Source organism: Mesoplodon mirus, assembly GCF_964341445.2.
Source record: "Mesoplodon mirus genome assembly, chromosome: 9".
Classification (NCBI taxonomy): domain Eukaryota; kingdom Metazoa; phylum Chordata; class Mammalia; order Artiodactyla; family Ziphiidae; genus Mesoplodon; species Mesoplodon mirus.
Window position 1 is genome coordinate 103927869 of NC_138985.1, and position 9681 is coordinate 103937549.

The window sequence follows — 9681 nt, forward strand, 5'->3', positions numbered from 1 at the left end:
ACACCCAGCCAAGTTCCAGCCACCTTGGAACAGACAAATTTTGGAGGTCACAGTACAGCACAAAAGGTGTGTGTGAAGCCAGAGCAACAGCAATCTCCTCTGCAACCACAGGATGTAGATAACAACCCACCCCCCCATTTAAAGAAAACACACACACACACACACACACACACACAAGTGCAGAGCACAGGGCTAACAGCATCAAACACCCAGACAGATGGGGGAGAATGGGGCTCCAGGGAGAGAAGAGAGGGATCTTAAAGCAGGGCAGTAAACGAAGAAAGCACTGGGCTGCTTAGATCTTACTGATTTATGCACCGAGAGAAAGGCAATTAAGCAGCTCTTCAGGGAGAATCGAGTTACAAGGGTCCCCAAGCTCACTGGTAACTCATCCCACCTTCATGGTAACATTTCTTACCCGTAGTCACAGAATAAGGACGGTTCTACTCCTCCCACCACAAACCTTGAAAATCTGGCACCAGAGTAACCCCCCTGCTTCCTCTAGTCACGGCCCTAAGCCTTGGAGTGCGCTTCCCAGAGCTTAGCTCTTCCATCATCTCCTGGGCCACCTCCTGAAGCAAAGTCGTGTGATAACACCCAGCACACACCTAAGGCAAGTCTTATTTCTTGCCTCCTTCCTTCCTTCCCTCCCTCTTTCCCCCCTACTCTCCTTCCTTCAACAAATTACTTACCAAGATCCCAACATGTGGCCAGGCACAATCTCCTTAATTTAGAAAATAAGACTTTACAACGTGCAATTTAAAAGTAAAAAGCACCTGTTCCCAGGTAGCTAGCTAGAAATACATGCAGAGAGACAGAATCCAGCTCTGGCTGGATATTTCTGCCCACCCACCTGAGGAGAAAGAAAAAATCCAGGTTTTTTTCATTGCCCATCCTGGGTAGAATTGTGGGCATGAAAGCAGCATATTCCCACGGGGTAGATACATAAAAAACGTCCTACTTCCAATATCTGCCAAGCACCTGGAGTAAAGCTTTAAGAGGTCATTCCTGGGCTTCCCTGGTGGCACAGTGGTTAAGAATCCGCCTACCAAGGCAGGGACCACGGGTTCAAGCCCTGGTCCGGGAAGATCCCACATGCCGCGGAGCAACTAAGCCCGCGAGCCACGACTATTGAGCCCAGTGTGCCACAACTACTGAAGCCCACGCGCCTAGAGCCCGTGATCCGCAACAAGAGAAGCCACCGCAATGAGCAGCCCGGACACCGCAAAGAAGAGTAGCCCCCGCTCGCCACAACTAGAGAAAGCCTGCGCGCAGCAACGAAGACCCAACGCAACCAAAAATAAAAAATAAATACATGAAAAAACAAAAATTGATTTAAAGAAAAAAAAAAGTTCATTCCTATTTAGAACCTAAAGAAAGGTGAATTCTGCGTAACTGCTCCCGGCCTCTCCCCACATCACTTTTGAGCGTGTTTCTTCTCTCTGGACCTGGAGCTGTGACGAGGGCCGGGCCCACTTCTCCCGCTTCGCATTTCCCCAGGCCCTATACTGAGGTGGAAGGCACACATCTGTTTATCTTATTGCATTAGCCTCATTGCCTGCTGCACTCTATCGTGACTACTCCACTCCATTCAAACAAACCAGCACCTCATTTCGCGCATGAAACCTGCATCCATGTTTGGTGCTCCATAATCTCCAAAACAACAACCAAAACAAAGCCATCTCACCCCAAATCATTACCTCTCTCTTTCAGAAAGAACTGTGAATAGCATATATTTGTCATTTTTGAATGCTTCAAATAGTCATTATAATTATATATAAACACACCCCATATAATAAAAAACAATAGGTAACTTTGGTTTTAATAATGATGGCCACTCACAGTTGTCAGTCTTTGTCTATGGCTTGGTCCACTGTGTTGCAGGTCCCAGGAGTGAAGGAAGCAGGCTTGTCCAGCCGCAAGGGGACAAACTGGGGTTTCGCTATCTCCTTGGTGTCCTCAAGAAGCCCACGAAGTTTTCTGGCGATGGTTTCTGGGTTTGGGCTGCCATACATTTACACGTTGGGAAGCACGCTGGTTGGATTCGGAGCTGCAGAGGTGTGAGCTGCGCCCCTTCCTGTGGAGCCATATGCCCTGGCTTTTCCTGCCAGCACAGGCTGGAGAGACCGTCTACATCTTTTTCCCTGTGTGAGTGCCGGTAATTCAGTCCGGGTCCTTCCAGCCTTTTCCCACTCTTTTCTCTTCTCCCCTTCCTCTACTTCCTCCCACAAATTTCTAGGTAAGAGAAAAATCATCCGGTGTTCCTGAGAAAACAGGGAAAACCACGGGCTTCCGGAGGCCTCCCCACTGCTCGGCCTCCGGCTGCAGACGGCTCAGCGCTCAGCCGCCTCTCCCCTTCTAGGAAGAGGGTCTTTTTAGTTCATGGGGTGAATCAATAGAACTTTCAAATCCCCTCTTCCCCCAAATCATCTTGTACCAGGTTTATTCAACGAGCCGGATTCTGCAAGGGACGCTGAAAAGCGATTTTCTCTCACCCCATCATTGCCTTTGGCTTTACAGCCTAAAAGGTCTTTTTCCAGCCTCGAGCAACCTTCCAGGTAGACCCCGTGGCTTTCCAGACAAGTCAGGAATTAAAACAGCATAACCTTCGGTTAAAAAAAAAAATTCAGTTCTACTGTAATCAAAACCATTATCTTCCACTTAAAGTCCGTCCTCCCTCCAGCTAGGCCTGAGCTACACAGCCGCTCCGCCCCAGGGACGGGGGAAGAGCTGGGTGAGACCTCTTTATCAATCTCGTTTCCCACTAGCTCAGGCACCTCCCATTCCTGGGAGGAGCCAGGGAAGAAGGAAGGTGAGTCAGCCCTCGGTATCCCCAGGTTCCTTATCCGCAGATTCAAGCAACTACAGATGGAAAATATTCGGGGGAAAATTTTCCAGAAAGTTCCAAAAACTAAAACTTGAATTTGCTGGGCACCCAGGAACTATTTACAAAGTATTTACATTGTATTACTCTGCCATTTTGTATAAGGACTTGGGAATCTGCAGATATCCTGGGGGCGTGGGGCAGGCAGGTGCACGAGGATCCTGAAAGCAATCACCTGCAGATACCAAGGGAGGACTGCAGAAAGCATAGACTCTTACTTAACAAGAGCTGGTGCAATCTGGCTACTCCATGCCCAAATACGGACTGTCATTGGCCAAAACTGTCCACATTCTAATCTGTGAAACCTGTGAATACATTACCTTCCATTGAACAAGGGACTTTGTGGATGTGATGAAGTTTAGGACCTTCAGATGGGAAGGATTGGCCAGGATTACCCAGGTGGGCCCAATGTAATCCCAAGTGCCTTTATAACGGGAGGCAGGAGGGTCAGAGTCCGAGAAGGAGGTGTGATGGTGGAAGCAGAGGTCAGGTGATATCATTGCTGACTCAGAGCTGGGAGCCGAGGAAGGAGGGCAGCCTCAAAGAGTTGGAAAGTTCAAGCACAGAAATGCTCCCCTTGAGCTCCCAGAAGGAACACAAGCCTGCGAGCGCCCTGATCTTAGCCCCCTGAGACCCATGTGAGACTTCGGACCTCCAGAGCTATGAGATCATGAATGTGCATTGTTTTAAACCACAAGTTTTTGGTAATCTATCAGAGCAGCAATAAGAAACTAATATGCTGACTCATGGAGAACTTTCCAGACTCCCACAGTGGGTATCTTGGCATGTACTGTATGGCCAGGCTGCTCAAGGTGGCTGTTCTCTTCTTCTCTGTACATCCCCTACTCGACCAGCGCCTGCTTCACCTACACCTACTCACAGGACTGACCTTGCCCCTCTGCTAGTTACCCTGGTAACCGATGAGCCAATCTGACATCAATTCCCCCTTAACTAGCAATCTCTCCCCCTCCATGGCCACCCCCCCTACCTCTACCACCCCCACCCCGGAGGGACGACTGCCACCTTGTCCGGCCTGCAGTCCACCGCACACGGTGGGGTATGGCTCCAGGACCTTGCCTCCAACATGTAAGATCCCCCATCCATTAAACCACTGATATTTCTGTTGCTGATTCAGGGCTCTTTCTTCGGTCTTAAAGCTGGGCGTGCGCACAGGCCTTGTAGGCCTTCAGGGTACAACACAACACGTACCTTTCTCGAAAGCACTGCTTCTCAACCAGGGGCAAAGTTTGCCCCCCACGCCCAGGGGGTATTTGATAAAGTCTGGAAACATATTAAATTACATTAACTGGTGCAGGGGGAGGGGGGCAGTGATTTCTAGTGTGTGGAGGCCAGAGATACAGCTGACCATCCAACAATGCACAGGACAGACTCCTACAACAATTATTAGGTCCAAAACGTCAGTAGTGTCAAGGCTGAAAAGTCCTGATCTAAAATAAAGCAAGCAATGAACTCTTCGGCTTCTTAGAAATCTCTCTCCTGTCCAACAGACAGCCCCCCTCCAAGAGGGTCCTTTCAAAACAACTTGAGATTGATTCACTTCTACCACCTGTGCCTGAGGGGAGGGTAATGAGCCTTCCTGGCTCACCAAACATCCCCAATTCATGCAGCCCCTACTGAAGGATCCTCTCTTTTGTAGTTAGAGGTGGGAGATTGTATGGCTCTTGTCATAACTGATGCCATCTTGGTTCCATACAGTTTCTCCAGTCCTTATGCTGACCCTACCCAGGGCTGTGTGGCATATCACTTCCCTGTCATCAAGGGCTTTGTAGTTAATAGACGTTTTTTAATAATCATTAAGACCAAGTGGCCTTTATGCTCTGTTAGTCCCCCAACAATGAAGAACTTTGTTGATGTGTTCCCAACTCCCAAAGACTAGTTACCCATTCATAAATCTTGACTTAGGAATGCACATCCTGTTTCTTTCCAAGCACGTACCCCCATACCCTCTTATAGGTTAACTATAAAATTGTCCCAGTGGCCCCTCAGGGTTGTAGAGTGCAGCTCCTAATGCTTCTGGATTGTTGTCTACTGATCACACACTGTGAGTAAGTCACCCTATAAGAAACTGATCCACTGATTTTATGGAGCTGCCTGCCTTGTTTTTCGGTCTCAAGGGGGAGGAGATACAGGGATATATGTATATGTATAGCTGATTCCATTTGTTATAAAGTATAAACTAACACACTATTGTAAAGCAATTATACTCCAATAAAGATGTTAAAAAAAAAAAGATAACTTCTCAGTTGGTGGGCACTTTTCATTCCCTCCGTCCTCCAACAGAGATGAATTAAGAATTCTCTCCAGATTATGTGGCCACTTGTCACAATTGTATTCCACTTGAATAGTTTAGAAAACACTCAAGAGCCTCATTTAACATCCTGTTACACACCTTCCTTAAGACAATTAAGGCATTGTTAGAGTTAAGAGATTTTCCTGTTAACTAATTCTGCAGGGAAGCATTGTAAGCAAACATTTCCAGGAAATGACGATGATTTTCATTTCCTAAATGTGTCTTTCACACAAATTTGTAGAATTGGAATGGGTAAGAGACACACTCTAATATTGTATGTATCAGAGAAAGGACATATACAAACGAAGGAAAAGAGTATAGGGAGCATGGTGGGGTCTATGTGCTTCATCTAGTCCTTCATGAATTCAACAAATATTCTACTCAAACATGACCTTTCCATCAAAACTCTCCCTGACAAGTGTTTAAAATAACTCACTTACCACCCTATGCCCACTTTCCATCCTCTCACCCTTTTTCTTTCTTTTTTTAATTGAGATGTAACCGCACGCCATAAAATTCACTCTTTTAAGTGTATAATTCAGTGGGTTTTAGTATATTTACAAGATTTGTGCAACCAATCACTGCTATCTAATTCTGGAACATTTTCATCACCCCTGTAAGAAACCCTGTTTCTTTAGCAGTTATTCCCCATTTCCCCTCCCTAGTCCCTGTCAATCACCAATCTACTTTCTATCTATGAATTGGCCTATGCTGGGCATTTCAGATGAATGGAATCAGCCTTTTGTTTCTGGCTTCTTTTACTTAGCATAATGCTTTCAGGGTTTATCCCTGTTGTAGTATACATCTGTACTTCATTCCTTTTTCATGGCTGAATAATATTTCTTTGAACGGATATACCACCTTTTTAAAAATTTCTCAGATATTTGGGTTGTTTTCTCTTCTTCACTATCATGAATAATGCTGTTATGTGCGTTCACATTCAAGTTTTTGTGTGGACATATGTTTTCAATTGTCTTGTCCTACCTAGGAGTATAATTTCTGGATCATATGGTAACTCGATGTTTAACTTTTTGAAGGACTGCTGAACTGTTTTCCAAAGTGGTTGCACCATTTTACATTCACACCAGCAATGTATGAGGGTTCCAATTTCTCCACATCCTTGCCAACACTTGTAATTGTCTTTTATTTTTGCCATCCGAATGGATGTGAAATGGTAGCTCATTGTGGTTTTGATTTGCATTTCCCTAATGACTAATAGGGCTGAGTGCTTTTTTTCACATACTTATTGGCCACTTGTATATTTTCTTTGGAAAAAATATCTTCAAATCCTTTGCCTGTTTCCTTTTTTTGAAGTACAGTTGATTTATAATGTTGTGCTAATCTCTGCTGCACAACAAAGTGACTCAGCTTTACACATTCATTTTTAATATTCTTTACCATTATGGTAAAGAGACTGGATATAATTCCCTGTGCTATACGGTAGGACCTTGTTTATCCATCCTAAATGTAATAGTTTGCCTTTGCCTGTTTTTTAATTGAGCTATCTTTTTATTGCTGGGGCTGTAAGAGTTCTTTATATATTCTGGGTACTAGACTCATTATATATATGATTTGCAAATATTTCCTCCCGTTATGTGGGTTGTCTTTTCACTTTCTGGATAGTGTCCTTTGAAGGACGAAGCTTTAAATTTTGACACTCCAATATTTGAAAATTTTCTTTCATTGCTTGCACTTTACATGTCATATCTAGGAAACCTTTGTGTAATCCAAGATCACAAAAATTTACACTTATATTTTCCTGTAAGAATTCAATAATTTTAGCTCTTACATTTAAGTCTTTGACCCATTTTGAGTTAATTTTTGTACATAGTATGAGACAGAAGTCTAACTCCATTCTTTTGCATGAGGATATTCAGTTGTTCCACCATTTTTGAAAAGACTATTCTCCCCCCATTAAGCAGTTTTGGCACCCTTGTTGAAAATCAATACTTGATTTTCTTTATGGTGCTTATCACCATCTGAAATTATATCACTGCCCTTCTCAAACTCCCTCACTCCTCTCCCCCCATATTTTCTCCCCCCCAACACACACACAAACTAAACTAAGTTTCACAAAGACAAAGTTGTCTCACTTACTGTTTATATCCAATGTCTGGGATATAGTCAGCAATTAATAAATTAATTTTTAATTTAATTTAATTTTTTTAATTTATAATTTTATAAATAAAAAATAAATATTTTTTATTTATAAAATAAATAAAACAAGAAAAGATTGTTGTGTGATGGGCCTAAATGAGATTTCATTACCACTTCCTGGACTGGGTGTGAAGAAAGTAATTAGGTAAGTAACTACACATTGATAAAGAGAGAGCCTGCAGAGAACTTGAGTAGAAATCCAAAGGCAAGTGTAAAGGGACTATCCAAGATGCAGTACTTAATATTCAACAACATCCTCATCTCCTAACGATGTCTACTCACCTCTGAATGGTGAGCTCGATGTACTAAACCAGCTCTCAGGTCAAGCACAGTGTTTACTGGTATTCTAGTATTCTGATGTTTTGAATTCTTCAGAAACAGGCTCTGTAGTCACCTAAAGTTAGTCTAGTTAAGGAAGATAGTTTTTATTTGCCATATGTCTTTCAAAAATAAATATTAACCAACATGTTAATTAAAAGATACACTATTAAGAGACAATATAGGGACTTTTCTGGTGGTCCAGTGGTTAAGACTCCATGCTTCCATTGCAGGTGGCACAGGTTTGATCCCTGGTCTGGGAACTAAGATCCCACATGCTGCACAATGTAGCAAAACAAAAAAAAAAAACAAAAAAAAAACAAAAAAAAAAACACAACAACAAAATCTCATATTTAAAAAAAAAAGGAGAGACAATATGAATTTTCTTATAAAAGCTTTCTGAAGTATTTCTGACCATGAGTATAAAGAGCTCTCCCTAAAAGTGAGTAGATAAAACTCTTAGCCAACTGCCTAAAATAGAAAAGGTTCTCAAAGACTTTCCTGAGTATCTTCTTTGGAGAAATGTCTATTTAGGTCTTCTGCCCATTTTTGGATTGGGTTGTTTGTTTTTTTGATATTGAGCTGCATGAGCTGCTTGTAAATTTTGGAGATTAATCCTTTGTCAGTTGCTTCATTTGGAAATATTTTCTCCCATTCTAAGGGTTGTCTTTTGGTCTTGATTATGGTTTCCTTTGCTGTGCAAAAGCTTTTAAGTTTCATTAGGTCCCCTTTGTTTATTTTTGTTTTTATTTCCATTTCTCTAGGAGGTGGGTCAAAAAGGATCTTGCTGTGATTTATGTCATAGAGTGTTATGCCTATGTTTTCCTCTAAGAGTTTGATAGTGTCTGGCCTTACATCTAGGTCTTTAATCCATTTTGAGTTTATTTTTGTGTATGGTGTTAGGGAGTGTTCTAATCTCATACTTTTACATGTACCTGTCCAGTTTTTCCAGCACCACTTATTGAAGAGGCTGTCTTTTCTCCACTGTATATTCTTGCCTTCTTTATCAAAGATAAGGTGACCATATGTGCGTGGGTTTATCTCTGGGCTTTCTATCCTGTTCCATTAATCTATCTTTCTGTTTTTGTGCCAGTACCATACTGTCTTGATTACTGTAGCTTTGTAGTATAGTCTGAAGTCAGGGAGCCTGATTCCTCCAGCTCCATTTTTCGTTCTCAAGATTGATTTGGCTATTCGGGGTCTTTTGTGTTTCCATACAAATTGTGAAATTTTTTGTTCTAGTTCTGTGAAAAATGCCAGTGGTAGTTTGATAGGGATTGCATTGAATCTGTAGATCGCTTTGGGTAGTAGAGTCATTTTCACGATGTTGATTCTTCCAATCCAAGAACATGGTATATCTCTCCATCTATAGAGTCTGTCATACAGAGTGAAGTAAGTCAGAAAGAGAAAAACAAATACCATATGCTAACATATGGAATCTAAGGGAAAAAAAAAAAAAAGGTCATGAAGAACCTAGGGGCAAGACGGGAATAAAGACACAGACCTACTAGAGAATGGACTTGAGGATATGGGGAGGGGGAAGGGTAAGCTGTGACAAAGTGAGAGAGTGGCATGGACATATATACACTACCAAATGTAAAATAGGTAGCTAGTGGGAAGCAGCCACATAGCACAGGGAGATTGGCTGGGTGGTTTGTGACCACCTAGAGGGGTGGGATAGGGAGGGTGGTAGGGAGGGAGACGCGAGAGGGAAGACATATGGGAACATATGTATATGTATAACTGATTCACTTTGTTATAAAGCAGAAACTAACACACCATTGTAAAGCAATTATACTCCAATAAACATGTTAAAAAAAAAGACTTTCCTGAGGCTCCTATTTAGAAAGAAAGAGCGTGCCCTCCCACTAGTGGAAGAATTAAGTAATTGCTTGATTTTCCAAGAAGGATTCATTGACTTCATCTTATGGTGAAAACTATTAGCTAAGCTTTAGAGCCACATAATTCATTGCCTGCACGAGACGTGAATTGAAGAGAGTACTGAAAACTC